The 18,948-nt window shown below is 40.8% G+C and overlaps 1 protein-coding gene across 13 annotated transcripts in view; it reads right to left on the bottom strand.

The window, feature by feature from the left end:
* The window catches only part of LOC105486040 (SMAD family member 9), a 505,567-nt gene extending 486,619 nt beyond the window's left edge, over positions 1-18,948 (bottom strand). For 4 of the 13 annotated variants that reach the window (XR_011614901.1, XR_011614902.1, XR_011614903.1 and 1 more), the window contains exon 1: positions 18,731-18,941. The gene's annotated coding sequence lies outside the window, so the exon portion shown is untranslated. Of the gene's footprint in view, positions 1-18,730 lie in introns of all 13 variants that reach the window. The other 9 variants (XR_003018990.2, XR_003018991.2, XM_071081471.1 and 6 more) reach the window with 7 other exon arrangements.

The following is an 18,948-nucleotide window of genomic DNA, read 5'->3' as shown; positions in this document are numbered from 1 at the left end:
GTGGTGAAATACTGCATACTTCTCCTAAGACTGGAAGTAAAGCACAGAAATCCTCTCTCACCACTGCTATTCATGATTATATGGATGTCTTAACCAGTGCAATAAAGCAAACAAACAAAACCAAAAACAAGCATACAGATTAGAAATGAAAATGTAAAATTTTCTGTATTCACAGGCAACAGAAAGAACAAAGTAAGGAAATCCTAAAGAAATCTACAAAAAAAAAAAATTTTGAAAAAACTGTTGAAACTAATTAGCGAATTTAACAATTGCAGGATACAAGGTAAATGTACAAAAACAATTACACTCCTATTTATCAGCAGCAAACAAATGGAAAATTAAAAAGTGAAAACATTTACAATAGCTCAAAAACCATAAAACACTTAGAAAGAAATTTAACCAAAAAAAGGTTGGGCGGCGGGGGAGAACTCGAAAATGATAGCTGCAAAACACCACGGAAAGAAATTAAATAGAGAAATATACCATGTTCATGGATGTGCAAAATCAATAACATTAGGATTTCAGTTCTCCCCAAATCGACCTACAGATTCCATGCCCTTTTGACCAAATTCCTAGCAGTACTTTTTTGTATATGTTCATAGGGTGATTTAAAAATTTATATGAAAAAGTATGCAGAATATCGCAAAATCCTGACTATTGATTAGGGATCAGTAAAGTAGGAAGAGTCCAGATTTCTTGGGCACCTGGGCATGCCATTCATCAAAATGACAAATTCAGGAGGAACTAAATGAAGTTGGGGATAACACAGATGCAAAGACATCCATCTTGGATTTACTGAGTCTGAGGTAGTGAACAGGAGAGAGAGTTGAGGGAAGTACAATATCAAAATGGAATTCAGTTGGTAGGTGGGTTCAGGGTCTGGAGCTCAAAGGAGAGGCTGAACTGAAGGATGGAATCCTAAATTTATCAGCATATAAGGGGAAAAGGAAACTATAGTTTGGATGAGATTAAATAGTATATGAAAAGCAGAAGCAGAACATTTTATTGAATTATTAAAGTAGCCTTCTATGGTCTCTCTGCTTTACACTCGTCCCTCTATTCATAACACAACAGCCACGTTGACCCAATTAAAACACAAGTCAGGTTACAATCTTTCCCTGCTCCAAACTCTCCAAAGGTTTCATTTACTCTAAGTAAAAGCCAGAAGCCTTACAATGGCCTACACCACTACTTCTTAGTACTGGTGGCGTATTAGAATGATCCTGCTTGAGCACAAATCCCTGTTACCTTCCTGCTTTCTTTTCCTTGTACTCTCCCCCTGCTCTCTCTACTCCTGCCACAAATGCCTCCTTACTTTCCCTCAATGCAACTACTTCAAAGCACTTACTGCTTTTCCAATGCTCTTCCTGTTAGTATACACATGGCTGCTGCCCTCATCTGCTTTGGGACTTTACTCATATATCTCAATGAAGCCTTCCCTATCTTATTTTATTTTTATTTTTATTTTTTGAGACAGAGTCTTACTCTGTCATCCAGGCTGGAGTGCAATGGCACAACCTCGGCTCACTGCAACCTCCACCTCCCAGATTCAAGCGATTCTCCTGCCTCAACCTCCTGAGTAGCTGGAATTACAGGCACACACCACCATGCCCAGCTAATTTTTGTATTTTTAGTAGAGACAGGGTTTCACCATGTTGGCCAGGCTGGTCTCGAACTCCTGACCTCGTGAACCGCCTGCCTCGGCTTCCCAAAGTGCTGGGATTACAGTCGTGAACCACCATGCACAGCCTTGAGGGGCCACTTCAAGGCTTCATTGGCAGAGTAGGTAAACAGCAGCAGCTATTCCTGTGTGCAAGTCAGTCTTTAGTATTTCAAAACTAAAAATCATTTAGTAACTATCGCATTAAACAATTTTTTTTCAAAAATAAAACATCAGGTAAGATGAAATGGAATGAATAACAATGAAATGGAATGGAATGAACAGTTTTCTTTGAACCAAGAGGGAAAATAGCTTTTGCATCTTATCTCAAAAGTCTCCAAAACTTTTAGTGTATACAAGTAATTCTTCTTGATAAGTTAATATAATTTTACAATCATATCATATTACATATAATGCAAAAGTAACATAGTGACCTTTTTAAAAACATTCTGAACAAAATCTTAAATAAACACAATTATCACAGTTATCACTTTTAGTCAAATTAAATAACTGGGCAGTGACATCAGCAAGTCTGAACATTACTGTTGCTAATGGAACAGAAGCCAGTGAAGAAAAAGCAGCATTACAGGGCACACGTGATACAGCTTAAGAAATTCATTAGCAATTTTCTTTGATGCATACTACTTTCTTTTCCAATGTAAAATATTTAAAATATAAATAATTATGGAAGTCCAAAGAGCACCCTACTGTTAATATGTATTATGTAAACTGCCACTGAATAACTATTTGTCTTACATAGCAAATACTGCTATGTAGAGATTAAGCAATATATTACCACTCCACAAATCAAGCCATATGGTCCCATCTGTTTCCAGGTTCCATTACACCACACCTACTACTGGTTAATAAAGAAACTGTTCAGCAGAGGATGCAAGAGTACCTCTTATTTGATTTTTTCAAAATCAACAATGTGTGGTCAATGTAACTCGGCAGGCAGTCTGATACCTGGTGGGAGTTAGATATGCGACTCTTGATCTTCCTTGCCCGGATAATGATTTACAACAATATGTGAAGTGTATAAACTGTCACTAAAATTGCATAGCTCTGGGATTTGCCAGGTGCGAGTCGCTCCACTCAAGCCTCAGGGAAAATATATAATTGCCCTATGCAGTCATCACAGCCTTAATTATGGTCTGGGCCTTTTATTCCCTGGACGGCAGTGACAGTCTGGAGACAGCTTTGCCACCTGCTTGGTCTTCAATTCAGCCACTACAAGGCCATGGGCAAATACATTTCCTCAGGCCATTTATTACCTCATCTGCAAAACCCACTCCAAGGGGCAACACTGCTACTCATCCTTCAACCACAGCTCAGACATCCCAGGACTCTGTGACTTCCCCAAATAAAATTATCTTCTCAGTCAGTACCTTGTACATATTTCTATTTTCATTTGGGACTACCATTTATTGTCCATTTGCCTCTTTATTGAACAACAAAGCCTTTGAAGACAGCAAGTATTTTACTCATTTCTGTAGCTCCAATCTCTCCCATAAAAGAGGTGTTCAATAAATTCTTATTATTTATGTGAAATCACTATAGCACCCAGCGGTGCCTAGGATACAGTAAAAGCTTAATACATATTAATTATTGATAAATCTCTTTTGCTTTACTTGAGATTTCACTTGTTTTCATACTTTTATCACCATTCTGCCATTAGAACTCAGCTCGGGCTCTTATCACTTGACCACTGAGGGAAGACGGAGATGATTTTGCCCCCCATGGGACATTTGGCAATGCCTGGAGAAATTTTTGGTTGTTGTAACTGGGGGAGGGAGGTGCCACTGGCCTCTAGTAGGCAGAGGCCAGGGATGCTGTTAAGCATCCTACAGGTTAGAGGACAGCCCTGAGAATGATCGGGCTCCAAATGCCAAAAGAGTTGAGGTTGAGAAACCCTCATGTAGACTTTAATTACCTGAACGACTTCTGGTTATTTTACCCCACTCCCATTCTTTCTCTGTTGTAATTCACTCTTCCTGAAAATCTTAACATTCTTATCCTGTTCAAAAGGTCTTACATTTCTTCTGAATATCTTCTTTTGTTAGTTACAGTTACTGCCAGATTTTCAGCACTACTAATCAATATACCAATATGACAAAGGCAGAACTGGAGCCGTTTTAAAAATTCTTATTTCTGGCCAGACACGGTGGCTCATGCCTATAATTCCAGCACTTTGGGAGGCCGAGGTGGGCGGATGGCTTGAGCCCACAAGTTCGAGACCAGCCTGGGCAACGTGGCCAAACCCCATCTCTACAAAAAAAACAAAAACAAAAAATAAAAATTAGCCAGGTGTGGTTCTGCAGGCCTAGTCTCAGTTACTAGGAAGCCTGAGGTGGGAGGATCACTTGAGGCTTGGAAATTCGAGACTGCTGTGAGCTGAGACTGTGCAATGGCACTCCAGCCTAGATAAAAGGGCAAGACCCTGTCTCAAAAAAAACTTATATTCTTTGTTTTTTATTATTTTTATTTTTTTTTGAGACGGAGTCTCGCTCTGTCACCCAGACTGGGGTGCAGTGGCACGATCTCGGCTCACTGCAAGCTCCACCTCCTGAGTTCACGCCATTCTCCTGCCTCAGCCTCCAAAGCAGCTGGGACTACAGGCGCTGCCACCACGCCCGGCTAATTTTTTGCATCTTTAGTAGAGACAGGGTTTCACCGTGTTAGCCAGGATGGTCTCGATCTTCTGACCTCGTGATCTGCCCACCTCGGCCTCCCAAAGTGCTGGGATTACAGGCGTCCTTTGTTACATTTTAAAAAAGTTTTGTTTGTTGTTTTGAAAATAGAGATGGGGTCTCGCTATATTTTCTTGCTATGTCTCAAGCAATCCTCCTGCTTCAGCCTCCCACAGTGCTAGTATTACAAGTATGAGCCACTGCACCTGGCCAAAAATTCTTATTTCTAATCTACATGCTTTACAACTCTTTTAATTCAAACTAAAGTTTTAAATAAGGAGAACACCAAGGGAAAAATAACAAAGACTCTAAGGAATGGCAGCTAATTTTTCTTCACTGATCAAATTTCTACAGCTACAAAGGCCAAATGGCCCTTCAAATTTCATTTGAAGAATAAATGCTGTGTCATTGAATGTTATATCACACACTGGACTGCTATCTCTTATGCTGGCTAGGTATCTTTTATTCTAACCATGATTTATTTAAAATTAATGTGAACAAAAGTTGGTGGGTTTTTAGAAACAGGAAATTTTTTTTAATGTTTTATTCCTTTTATTTACATGATCATATGTTATGGAATTCTACAGAAGTAATTATCTTAGATGTGAAAAGACACTCACACAAATAGGTTGAAAAAAGTGTAGTTTCTTGAGAAACATCCCACTAAAAACCATATTCTATGCAAATCACACTTCTGACAAGGGATACATATCCAGAATATATCTAATCACTACGAAATTGAGGCAAAAAAGAAAAAAGTTAACAGAATATATTTAAAAATTCTTACAACTCAACAACAACAAAAAATCAACCACCCAATTCAAAAGGGGCAAACCACTTGAATAGACACTTCTCCAAAGAAGATATACAAATGGCAAATAAGCACATAAAAGGAGGTTCAACATCATTAGTTATTAGGGGAATGAGTGCAAACCAAAATCACAAGGTACCACTTCATATCCACTAGGATGGCTCCTGTCAACAAAACAGAAAATAACAAGAGTTGGCAACAATGTGGAAAAAATTAAGAATGTGGAAAAATTTGCACATTGTTGATGAGAATGTAAAATGGCTTAGCAGATGTGGGAGAGAGTTTGGTAGCTCCTCAAAAAAGTAAATGTAGAATTATCACGTGACCCAGTAACTGCACTCCTAATTATACACCGAAAACATGAAAATAGGTACTCAATGTTCATAGCAGCATTATTTACAATAGCCAAAAAGTGAAAACAACCTAAACATCCATCAACAAATGAATGGATGAACAAATTCTTATATATATACAACAAAATATTACACAACCATTAAAAAGGAATGATAATTTTGACACATGCTATGACGTGGATGAACCTTCGAAAGATTATGCTGAGTGCAATACGCCAGACACAGAAGGGCAAATAATGCATGATTCCACTTACTTATATGAAATATCTAGAAGAGGGAAATTTATAGAGAAGAAAGTAGAATGAAGGTTACCAGGGGCTAAGAGAAGGGGAAAATGGGGACTATTGTTTAAATGATACAGAGTTTCAGTTTGGGAAGATGAAAAAGTTCTGGCAATGGGTAGTGTTGGTAGTTGTACATCAACATGAATGTGCTTAATGCCACTGAACTATATGCTTGAAAATGTTGAAAATGAGGCCGTGTGCAGTGGTTCACGCCTGTGATCCCAGGGCTTTGGGAGGCCAGGTAGAAAGATTGCTTGAGGCCAGAAGTACAAGACTAGCTTGGGCAACAGAGCGAGATCCCATCTCTACAAAAGTTTTTTTTTTTTTTTTTTTTTTTTTTTTTTAAATTAGCCAGGCATGGTGGCACACACCTGCAGTTCCAGCTACTCAGGAAGCTGAGGCAAGAGGATGGCTTGAGCACAGGAGTCTGAGGATGCAATGAGCTATGACTGCACCACTGCACTCCAGCCTGGGTGACAGAGCAAGACCCTGACTCTAAAACTAAACAAATAAATAAATGTTAAAACGGTAAATTGTATTACTATTTATATTTTACCACAGTAAAGGAAAATCCTATCCAAATGTTATGATAATTTGCTTCATCACTACCTTCAAGGGATTTTACAAATGGAGTTTCTCCCTCTGCCAAATTAGAGGTATTTTAATAAACTCTAATTTTCAGGTGGAAAATAATGTGCCATCGGTGCCTAGAAGCCTTGGAAGAAAATAGAATCCCTGATAAGGTAAAATGCTGGGAAATCTTTACACTCATCCAGGTCCAGTTACATAGGTTAACCTCCTTTCAGCAACCCACCCGCTCTGAAGGACAGCCAGTCCCATGAGATCCCTGGCAGGCTGCCTGCCTTTCAGATCCTTTCTTCTACTTAGTGCCGATTAATGTAAACATATCCATTTTCTCTGATGGTGGTGGTTTTGAGGGGGAGAAGAAAGTACTGTTTTTAAAATAACATTTGCTTCTTCACTAAAAAGGGGAGAAAATATGGAACAATCTCTAGAGGAATCTTTTTTTAATGAGATCTATTTTCTATTTCACAACCATCCAACAGCAATGCTATATGCCATGAATCAGTATTATTCAGCTTGATTTTCTTAGAACAAGTTACTCTTGTCATGCAAACTATAAAATTTCTTGTCAAAACAAATAATTAAATATAACAAACACTCCTAGATTCAACAACCGCGAACATTCTGAAATAAGACAGAAATACAAATTTCTGTCATGCCAAATTTTACTAATACCCCAGAGTCTCCATGACTTCAGATCAATTGAAAAGTTCACAAAATTCGAAATTTATTCTTTCATAAAACTGACTTTATGATCCTTCCTGGAATAGGAATACAACAGAATAGAATCTACTACATAAAAATATTATTGGGTTAAATGAATTTACTTTATGACACACAACTAAATATATGAATATTTGAAGTTCATTTTAAAAATACATTATCATCACTCCTGAATTTGGGCATACTGTGGCCCAGAGGAAGGGACATCATAATTGCTTGAGTTTCATCTGATAAAATAGTCAAAAGGAAAAAAAAAGAAGTGAAAATGAAAATAAACTAGCAACTAAACAACTAATTATGGTGGGAGGAGAAACAACACATACAAAACACATACAATCTCACTGTAAAATCAAAAACTCTCCAACAACAGCGTGATTTTTTATATAAACACTAGATTTCACATGAAACCGAAGGCCATGACTAAAAGGGATATATGTGGCCCAAATGAAGACTCTTGGTTTACCGGGCAGCCTTGTGCTCATGGCATGAAGTACTATGGTAAGCAGATGTCACAGGAATTCATACTTAAAAAGCCACTTGGGAAGCCTTGGTCTACGTTTACTTACATCCCTGAGATATAGTTCTCTTGGCCACTCATACAGTTTGATTTTTTGGCTAGAATGTTTCTGTTGATTGGATATCATTTTTAAAGTTTCACCAGAGATTTTGAATTGTTTTTTAAATTAAAGAGACTAGATACAGCTTTTATTGTTGCTCGTTATCACTTCTTTGGAAGACAGAATCACTATTCCATTGCCTGTTTGCTATGTAGTGAAAGGAAGTAGAATGGGCATTAAAGCAGCCAAGAGGGGAGTCTAAAGGTCATGCCTAATAGTTTGGGTCACTTAAGGTACGTTTAGAATGCTGTATATTTTTCCATGTAAGAGTCTGAATCTTAAGATTATATTTAAACATTTCAATGGTAAGCCAACATAACAGTGATAAAACAGAAGGCCAACACTACCTTGTAGAGATCACGGTGTAAGTTTCTAGTATTGCAACTTACATTCTTTACACATATGTAATAAACTGTATATAATTTACACACACACACATATAGTCAGCATATTCTTGGAAACACTGTATGCCACCCCACAAATGTGTTATTTTATTATTTAAGTTTGGAAGGCCCACAGTTTAATGCTTCCAGAAACAAGAAGCAACACGATACAATGAGTAAAATACAAGAATGGAGGAAGAAGACTGCAGTCTGAGTGCTAGTGCCATCACTGTCATCTTCAAGTAATTAATCACTTCCATACTGTTTCCTCCTCTGTAAAATGGAAACAACAGTCACTACTTTTTGTGCAGCAGTACTGAGGGGATGTGAGAGAAAGCAATTTGAAAACTGTAAACTAAGATAATATTATTGTATATTATCAAACAATACTTCTGTTTATTCCTCCTGTAGGCTTCACTGTGGGAGTTAAAAGGTGCCAAAAAAAAAATTAAAAACAATCTCTTTAAACTAAAATTTAACTACCAGTGACCCCAGGATCCTCAAATGCACTATGTTGGAACGCAGAGATGGAACCATAGTGAATATGAGAAGGAGGAGGGATGAAAACACAGATCACAGAGGATTTGCAGGGCAATGAGGATTTGCAGGGCAATGAGACGACTCTGCCGGATACATGTCATGATACACCTTGTCCAAACCCACGGAACGTACATCACCAAGAGTGCATCCCCCAAATTTCTATTCTGAGTCTGTATCCATACATTTTACATTTAAAATCCCACTAAATATCATAAGGTGGGGATTGTGAGTTGACGCTTGTAACATCAATTTCAAATAAGGCTGTTCGCAATCTGGCCTCCCCAGACGACATTCCCAGCCTCATCTCTTTTCACTCCCCTTGCCCATCACTCCTTCCCTACCTGCCCAGAAGGCCCCTGTGCAGCTCTATCTTTCCTGCTCCTCCTTCAAAACAGAGCTGGAAGCCAACTTCCTGGAAACCTTCCCTGGAGGCTCCCAGGCAACAGCACTGATCAGTTCTCTGCTGCTCCTCTGGGCTTCCACAGCACCTAACATGAACCATCACTCACAACAGCACTTACCACACTTGAATCCCCAGATTTGGTAAGTGTTTTCTCCAGAGATTCCTAGTCTCCTACCAGGCCACAAGCCAAGCCACACTGTGGTCTGTACTACCTACCTAGCATGCAGGAGGCCATCAATAAATGTTGAATGAATGAAAGTAAAATCCAGTTTTATCAATATCATTAACTACTGTATTATTAATATTATTATTACTATTTTGAGACAGGGTCTTGTTCTGTCACCCAGGATGGAGTGCAGTGACATGACCACGGCTCACTGCAGCCTCAATCTGCCAGGCTCAATAGATCCTCCCCCTGCAGCCTCCTGAGTATCTGGGAATACAGGCACACCCCACCAAGACCAGCTACATTTTTTTTTATAATTTTCTCATAGAAGGGTTTTCACCACATCCAGGCTGCTCTCAAACTCCTGCCCCGCTTGGCCTCCCAAAGTGCTGGGATAACAGGTGTGAGCCACTCCAACTGGCCAACTATTGTATTATTAAGCCCCATGTAATTAATTGAAGTTCTAACCTAAAGCCCATTGCTTTACTAACGCGATACCATAAATTTCTTTGAAAGACAGAATTATATAATGAATTCCCTACTTCCTATGCATAGTCTGTCTACTTAACGTAATATTATATAGAGCATAACCTGTCTGTGAATATTTGCAAAGTGTTAAATGGCTATAAATAATCTTTTTAATATATATATTTTTAACGATGTGTGGGCAATGTTTAAAATTTTATAAATGTGTGTGTCTCGAGGAAGGCTGTTTCCTGGCGAAAGGCTGCCTGAGGGGGTGGAGTTCATAAACTGATAAAGAATCACAAATAAGCCGTGTTATGAACTGCTGTTCGGGAAAGCTCAATTTTATTTTTACTTTTTTATTTATTTTTTGAGACGAAGTTTCACTCATTTCCCAGGATAGAGTACAATGGCACGATCTCAGCTCACTGCAACCACCGCCTCCCAGGCTCAAGCGATTATCCTGCCTCAGCCTCCCCAGTAGTTGGGATTACAGGTATGCGCCACCATGCCCAGCTAATTTTGTATTTTTAGTAGAGACGGGGTTTCTACATGTTGGTCACGCTGGTCTTGAACCCCCAACCTCAGGTGATCCGCCTGCCTCAGCCTCCCGAAGTGCTGGGATTGCAGGTATAAGCCACCGTGCCCAGCCGGGGAAGCTCGGATTTTTATTTGCTAAAGAGAAGAATGAAGCAGTGGAGATGGTGTGTCAATTGCTTAGCTAGGAGTTGCAGCCATTTAAAAGCATGCACACCACTTAAATTTGTCTTCACTCTTCCAAATACCCCTTTGATCATGTGATTCTTCTGTTCAAACCATTTAATAGTTCTCTTGACTACGGGTTAAAATTGAATAGTTCTCCTTTGCCTATAGATTAAATCCAAATTCCTTGTCCTTCCTTCCACCTCACCCTACAAAAACCAACCTATTGAGGGAAAAGAAAGGTGGGGTCGTTGAAACCCCAACATATTTAGGGAAGTGAAAGGTGGAGTGGTTCAAGCATCAACAATGAAATGGACACTACCCTAGCAGCTGAGTATTTCAAGATGAGACATGGTCCCTTTCCTCTATAACATTATTGAGAGAGTAATCGAAACACATTATTATCAGGCAAGTAATAGGTGCACCATTACAACAGTTCCTAGAGGAATGTACTCAAAGTGGTCTGGAGGCCCCCGGCTGGCTAAAAGGGTTGGGTGGGGTTTCCTATAGGACCAGCCATGCAAACTCACCCTTGAACCAGTAAAGGATAGCAGGGAAAAACAGGAGGAAACTGTACAAAGGCTAGGTCCTCCTCCTGACAGACTGAGTAAGCAATGAAATTCCATGGCCTGGGGATGTTCTCAGCATCTCTAAGTTCTCATAAGGACTTACTGAAAGAATCTCTTCCTGTTTATGTCTCTTCTATTCTACCTCTACCTTCTAGTTTACCTCCCAAATCCCAAATGGGATCATTCTCATTATCCTTGACAAGACTTAACTAAAAATTCACACACAGAAAATACGGAAGTCTTATCAGGAAAAATACAGTCATCCCCAGGTATCTATGGGAAAATCAGTCCAGAAGGCCCACAGACACCAAAATCCAAGGATGCTCAAGTCCCCTGTATAAAATGGTATATTTGCATATAACCTACCACATCCTCCCTTATACTTTAAATCATCTTAGCTTACTTATAATACCTACTATACTGTAAATGCTATGTAAACGGTTTTTATTTTTATCTTATTTTTGATTTGTATTATTATTATTTTTTTCCTAAATATTTTTCATTTGTGGTTGGTTGAATCTGTTGATGCAGAAGCCACTGACTCACAAGGCCAGCTGAATAGAGAAATAAACCCAAATAGATTACAGTTTGGGAAGGTAAGACATCTTACTACTGGAGAAGTATTTCAGTATTTGCCTCTTGATCTCTTTCATGCTAACTACGCTATGAAACCCTGGAGACCGGGATTTTATTTTTGTCACTTTATTTCGTTGTGTAGTCCCCAGGGCCTGTTCTGGGGCCTCACAGGCAGTGTAGATATAAGGCACAGAGTAAATAATGGTTGAATAAATATCCTATACAGCCCCATAAATTTACATGTTCCACCTTCTAAAGTGATTCCTACACCCACAAAATTGCAACACTTTGAAACTCCAAGATATAATCAATACAACTTTAAAAAAATGAAGTGTATTTAGAATATCTTGCAATAAAATTAGATGCAATGACAACAGAAAGCAAGTAAAACTGCCACTCCTTTGAAATAATACTAACTTGTCATTATTTGCAAACACAGCGAACACCTAATGACTGCTTTGTGTAAACATATAGTCAATAAGCTGAAAGGGAAGCATTTAGGTCCATACATGTTTGTCTTTGACAATTACTTTATTCAACTCCTGTTCCTAAAAATAAAATTATACTTCCACTAGCAAACAAAGAAAGAATGACTAAATGCATAAACAAGAGAAAGAAAACCACGAGACCTAAAATCTTTTTAGCTTAACACATTTTTCATCTTCCATATTCATTACCATATTCATTCTTGGCTTCTAATAATCACTTATATCATTAATAATAATCACCCATATCATCAATCACTGGCGGTCTTGCTTTATGAACAAGTTGTGCCCAATCCTGCGTAGTGATTTGGAAACTGGAATTCACTTTCCCCTAGAAACGACGTCATGAGTGCTGATGTACTGCCCTGGCCACCTCACTAGGATCGTCTTAACTCATAATGCAGATGCCTTTCATACTGCTAACACTAATTCAAATATGTGATGTCCACTTTTGGCATCTGCCGATCTGCTTTCTGCAACACCCTCTTTCCATACTTAGGTGCCTCGAACTTCTCAACAGTGCTACTGCCCGAGCCTTAAAATGACTTACTCTTGGGCAGGGCGCGGTGGCTCACACCTGTAATCCCAGCACTTTGGGAGGTCAAGGCGGGCGGATCACGAGATCACGAGATCAAGACCATCTTGGCTAAGACGGAGAAATCCAGTCTCTACTGAAAATACAAAAAATAAGCCAGGCGTGGCGGTGGGTGCCTATAGTCCCAGCTACTTGGGAGGTTGAGGTAGGAGAATGGTGTGAACCCTGGAGGCGGAGCTTGCAGTGAGCAGAGATGGTGCCACTGCACTCCAGCCTGGGCAACAGAGCGAGACTCCGTCTCAAAAAAAAAAAAAAAAAAAAAGACTTACTCTTCCTTCCTCACTCCTTCTCTCAGTCAAACTCTGTGATTCTCAGCAAAGAAAGGAGCAAGATGAATTAGTGAACTTATGATGAAGTGTACAGATAAGAAATGTTAAATATTCTGCCACAAAGTGGGAAACTGATGGAATCTGTGAATCCCTTTCTGCGTTACCATTAATTCCTGAAACGTGGTACTACCAAGTCAGTTAAATTTAGATACAAGAATTCAGAAAGCAACTCCTGGCACTTCAGTTGAATGCTACCATCCATCAAATGCTTCTTAAAAAAGATCTGCAAATCTGCTGTAAACCTTCCATAGCCCACAAGTACTTAGGACAAAATCCTTTAGAACGACATTAACCATTGCACAATTACTGCGTTTTGTGAAAACAAATCAAAATACACAGTAACCAGAGTAAATCTGAATTTGATAGGCTTCTAAGCACTTTAACAGATTAAAAGTAAAAATTAACAGGCTATATAGAAGAAGATATTCCATAGATTAAAGCAGTGATCTAAGGCAAATGGCCCAGTCTATCTAGGGATGCGCTCCCGGGGTCAGTGAGTTCAGGACGTGGCTACCTCACAGTGTTCACACTTCCACTACTTGCAAACTCTAAGTCATCAGAATCCTCAACTCAGAATCCCCAACGTCACCAACACGTCTGAGTGGCCCCAAGACCACATGTATGCTGTCCAGATTTCCTTCATTCAGTGACAGAAAACTGGCAACTGGAGTCCTAGAATGAATGGACATCCCTGGCACACCCAGTGCTTGTAAACTGAAGATTGCTTTTCACAATTGCAGCACCAAACTCTCCTCGGGACTGAGGAGTACATGTTTTCTATTTATAGTCCCTCAGAATTAAATATGAAAAAGAAAAGGAAGTGATCATATACTAAGTATTATATTTCCCCAAGGGAAAATTCACATAAAAATAATCCCCACCAGTGACATCAGCTAATCAGAGCACCAAAGAATGAGACAGAGAGAGAAGATTTGGATATTTCATATCTAAAAAAGAGGAATTGAAAATTGTCATTATAGGAAAAAATCAGAACTACCTATGTCTCCTTTATAATTATTCTCTGGGTTAAACTTTTTTCTTTGAATTAAATGTGGGCTGGGGAGTGAGGGGGAAGAACCGTAATCTCTTCAGTGCTTATGACTTCTAAAGTGTTACAGCCTTGTGCACACACACATCTACCATCCTTTTTTTTTTTTTTTTTTTTTTTTTTTTTTAAACAGAATCTTGCTCTGTCGCCCAGGCTGGAGTACAGTGGCGCAATCTCGGCTCACTGCAAGCTCTGCCTCATGGGTTCACGCCATTCTCCTGCCTCCGTCTCTCGAGTAGCTGGGACTACAGGCGCCCGCCACCATGCCCGGCTAATTTTTTGGTATTTTTAGTAGAGATGGGGTTTCACCGTGGTCTCGTTCTCCTGACCTCGTGATCTGCCTGCCTGGGCCTCCCAAAGTGCTGGGATTACAAGCGTGAGCCACCGCGCCCCGCCTACAATCCATTTCTTAATATTTATGCATTTTATTTTAAATTCCGAATTTAAATTTTATACTGGAGTCTTGAAAAGAGTTTTGATTCTTGAAAAATGGGTTTTGAGTTGATTAGAGCTTCCCAATTAAAACGGTACAATTGAATATATTATACAGGCATGATATTTATAAGCAAATTCTATTTTTTCACATCATATTAACTGTACTACTAGATCATTACACAGAACATGATATATTTTAAAAATGAGAGTTAGTACTGTTCGATAACAGAATGACCAGGCACAGAAGGGAGATTCAGCCTCTGACAAGGCTGATAACAACACCCTTTATACATCTGACGTGAACAAAGCAGCAGCTCATCTCAGGAGAAGTCTGCTTTCCTTTTGTGAGCATAGTTTGAAACACATACACTAAAAACAGTATCAATTTTTATGCGGCTATGGTGGCGGGGGGAATCAGCATATCGTGTTAGCAATTTTCTGTGGAATCACATTAGTGTTTCATTGTGGTAGCCATATCACATTAAAATCTGTTTTTCTACTAAATGGCTTCCATTGTGTATTTAGCGAATCTGATATGGAAAATTGCTAATGCAATAAGAGTATCATAGAAGCTTTCCTGACTGTAGCTCAGCCACAATATTCAGGAGAAGCAGGCTCTCAACTGGGCTGAGGCAATTTCAGGCCTCGTAACAAGTCCTCAGCTCAGACTCAACACCAGCTTCTTGAAGGATGGACCTTATCCTATGGATGAAATGCTTTTACAGATTTTATCTCAGGAGGGACCAAGGGTTCAGTGAAAAAATGTGTCATGTATTTGTTGTTAATTGACAGAGTACTATAAAGGGCACTGTGGTCCGCATTTAGGGAATAAAAAAAGTAGATGAAAAAGTCCCTTCCTTCCTGGATCTTGTAAGGACGGTCTGAGGGGAAGAAATAAATTAGTCTATGAGTAACTTAATACAAGACAGACAAGAGGTGAAAAGGCAAAAAGCCACAGGAGCTCGAAGAAGGACATACCTGGGACCAGGTGATGATCACAGAAAGTCCAGTGAAGGCAGCGCCTGAACAGGGCATACAAGATAAAGAAGTCACATTCGAGGATCTGGTGGGAGGTGGGGAAGCTGGGAAGGCCTCAGCGTGGGGTAAAGATGCACAGGACAGGAAAGCCAGGGTATGCGTGGAAACTAGCATTCGCTATTTTAATTGCAGCATAAAATAGGGAAAGACCGGGAAGATAAGCCTGGAAAAGTGGTCTTGAGTCAGCCTAACACACAAGGAGGCCAACACTAAAGGAGAGCAGAATATAAGTCAGGCAAGCGCGGCTGAGGTGTCACCTCATGGTTTTGGGGTAGGAAGTGTCAGGATGAAGACCACCAGGCAAGAAGAATATCCAGTTTTCATGGGTATAATGACTTCTAATGCTAACAGATATCTTGAAATCCTAACAACTTTAGTTGACACAAGTTTCTTAAGAGACATAACTTACCGGAATATTTATTTTAAAAGGTTAGTTTATTACTAGGGGATAATTGTTTATTTTTTTAATGTCCTTACTTAGGACATGGACATTCACCAGGATAACATGAAACATTGTGAAATGCTCACACTATTATAAGTACTTATGTATTTACTGTTTGCATTTTTTTTTTTTTTTTTTTGCTTTAGAATGACTTTTCAACTCACTAGCAACAGTAACCAAGGAAATATAAATCCAACAGCCTAAAATTACAACTATTTGAGAAGATTCATGGTTTCAACGTACTGCTGTATTTACTGCTTTGTTCTGGACAGATTCCCGTTTTTTAATTCCTCTCTAAGTGTCCAAAACAATATACAGAAAATCTGCACTAAGCTTCGTTAAAGCTTTAAAACTTAGCATAGTACGGTTGGCATATCAGAAAAACCACGTATTTGTCATAACCTTTACCTTCCCTTGAATGAGAGTACATCCTGTGGATAAGGATTATTTCCCACATATTAAAGCAGAACATGATGAAACTGCTGTCTTATTTATTACAGAGGGAATGTCAGATATAAACTAGTTACCTTAATGCTATAGCGATCGCTTAAGAAACACTATCCCTCCAGTTTGGCAACGCATATTGCACTCTCATTAATCAGAATTAAACTATTTGGAAAATATATTGAGTATTTTCATGCTGACATTGAATATTTTCATCTTCATGAAACAATTTCTGGACAGACTTTTTTCCCTCCGACTGACCACATGATTAGTAAAGATAAATAGTGCACCAGTTGTTTATTACGTATGGATATCTTTAGTAATGTTTCATTTAAAAAACAAAACTAAACTCTTCTTTCTCATCCCATGTCTTGGGCAATCAGAGATGCAAGAGTTGACATCTGTGAATATTTTCTGATTACTCATTAACTAGGAAAATACAAGTTAAAAAAAGATTTTAAAAGGAGAAAAGCCAAATAGTTCATGTTGACTTTGAAAGACTGATGACAAAGATGTGGTAATTCTAAAGTACTTAGAGGTTTAACCCAAAATTTGTTTACGTCTTTGATTTTTAGTAAACACTGCAGATAAAAACGAGTTTGTTCAGATCAAGAGTATGTTGGCATTCCCTTAAGCATAGTTTGAAACCACAGAGCCCAAGCATAAAACAGCTCTGACAAAGATAACCAGTCAAGCATAAAAATGGGAGTTGGTTGTGTCAGAATACATTAAGAGGCCGAAGGCTGTCTCGTAGACAGCTGTCTTGCCATCAGTGAAGGTGACTATTACCACTAAAAGTTGTTTTTCGGATACAGTACTTGAAATTTCTGTCATCTTGTATTTAAAATGCTCCTTGTTTACAAAGCGTCACATCCTTTTCTCATCTGAAGCCTCCTTGGATAACCACAAACCTAAAAGCAGTCTAAAATTGTGTTGATGCTTTCCTACAAGCACAGGGAAACTCATTTATTGAATCTTTGTCTATTTGGAGTTGAGAATGTCTTTGGCTTTTATTTTAAATGCCTTCTTAAATATAGATCACTATTTTTAAAATGTAAACATCCAAAGGCATTCCCTCACACTTGGAGGAATGCTAAGGCAGGAGACATACTTGTAGTAGTCACATTTCACTTTCCCAGACGGATGCCACAAACGTTCCGCTCAGTTACTGCTTAGGAGGCAGCATTATTAAATGCCTCACGACTTTACGGTCAGCCTCCATGCTTCTTGCTAACCTACATTTCCAAAACATCATCCAAGAAATCTAGCAAGCCACCGAAATGGTACTAGTAAACTGGATCCATCCAAAGCACTCCACAGTGCCCTTGTGGGTGTGTATCTCACTGTGAACTGCTGGGTAAAGAATTTATATACAATTTTATCCCCAAACTCGATTTGTATCATTTGTAGGTTAGTTCTCAGGAGTACTCACTCCAGCCCAGAAATAAGTCAACGTAGTATTTCCAAACTATCATTTCAAATGTCCACGGTCAAGGGCGGGAGGAGGAAGGAATAGTAACGGGAAGACTTGTCAGCGATTAGCCATCCATAAAAATGCTTTCCCCGCGCTCCTCCTTCCGATCACAAAGCTGGCGTCAGGCAGTCTCCTGTATCTGCTCCCCACCTCGCCCCCTCCCCTCTGCGGAGAGCTGGCATCGAGGGGCGGGCCAAGGAAAAGACAAACACCCGGGCTCCGACACAGTCCAAGCGCGAGCCCGGAGACACTTGAACAACATTCCTAACTTTTTTTTTCTCACTTCGCATGCCTCAAAGGTAAGCAAAGCAAAAAGCCTATGAAACAGAAGGCCAGCGAGGCCAGTGCGGCACTGGCGAGTTTAAAAGTGGCCCCCCAAAGAGTCACAATGACGACCCCCGCCCCCCCTCTGTCCGCTGTCCCCGCTCTCCAGCTACAGCAAGCGACTCCTTCGGCGCCCATCCTGGTCCCTGCCCACGCCCCGGGCCCCAGCTCCAGCCCGGCCGCCGCCCCCGCCGCAGGACGAGCATCCCCTGACAGGTCCCGGGGCCCGCGGCGCGGGCGAATGCGGGCGCGAGGAAGGCGAGCGGCGCTGCGGCCAAGTCCCCGGAGCGGTCCCCTCCGGCCCCGTGCCCACCCCACCCTAGACAGGCCCCACTGAGCAGCACCGGGACGGCGAGCGCCAAGAGCCAAGCCACACGCCGAGGAGCCTCCCAGGCTGCACCGAGGACGAACAACTTAGCCCTCCACTCAACGCGCTCACACGCACGCACACAAGCAGCGCGCGGCCGGGGAGGGCACGTCTTACCTGTCCCCGCGGTGCCACTCATCCCTCCCCCACCCAGGTCCGGCGCCCCCCACCCCGCCCCCGCGGTGGTCCCCCGGCCGCCCGCTCCGAGCGCCGCGCACTCACTGCCTGGCTGCGCGCTCAGCGCCTGCAGGGCCCGGGGGCGGCGGCGGCGGCGGCGGCGGGGACCGAGACAGCGGCTGCAGCGGCGGCGGCGGCGGCGGCCCCAGCCGGCGTCAGTCAGACTGGAGCCGCGAAGCCTCATCGCCCGTATTAGTGCGCCGACCTGGAAAGCGGCCAGGGAGCCCTGCTTGCGGCCCGCCCCCGCCCGCCGCCGCGCGCTC

The sequence above is a fragment of the Macaca nemestrina genome, chromosome 16 (genome assembly GCF_043159975.1).
Source record: "Macaca nemestrina isolate mMacNem1 chromosome 16, mMacNem.hap1, whole genome shotgun sequence".
In the NCBI taxonomy this organism is placed as follows: Eukaryota; Metazoa; Chordata; class Mammalia; order Primates; family Cercopithecidae; genus Macaca; species Macaca nemestrina.
This window is presented reverse-complemented; position numbering and strand designations above follow the sequence as displayed.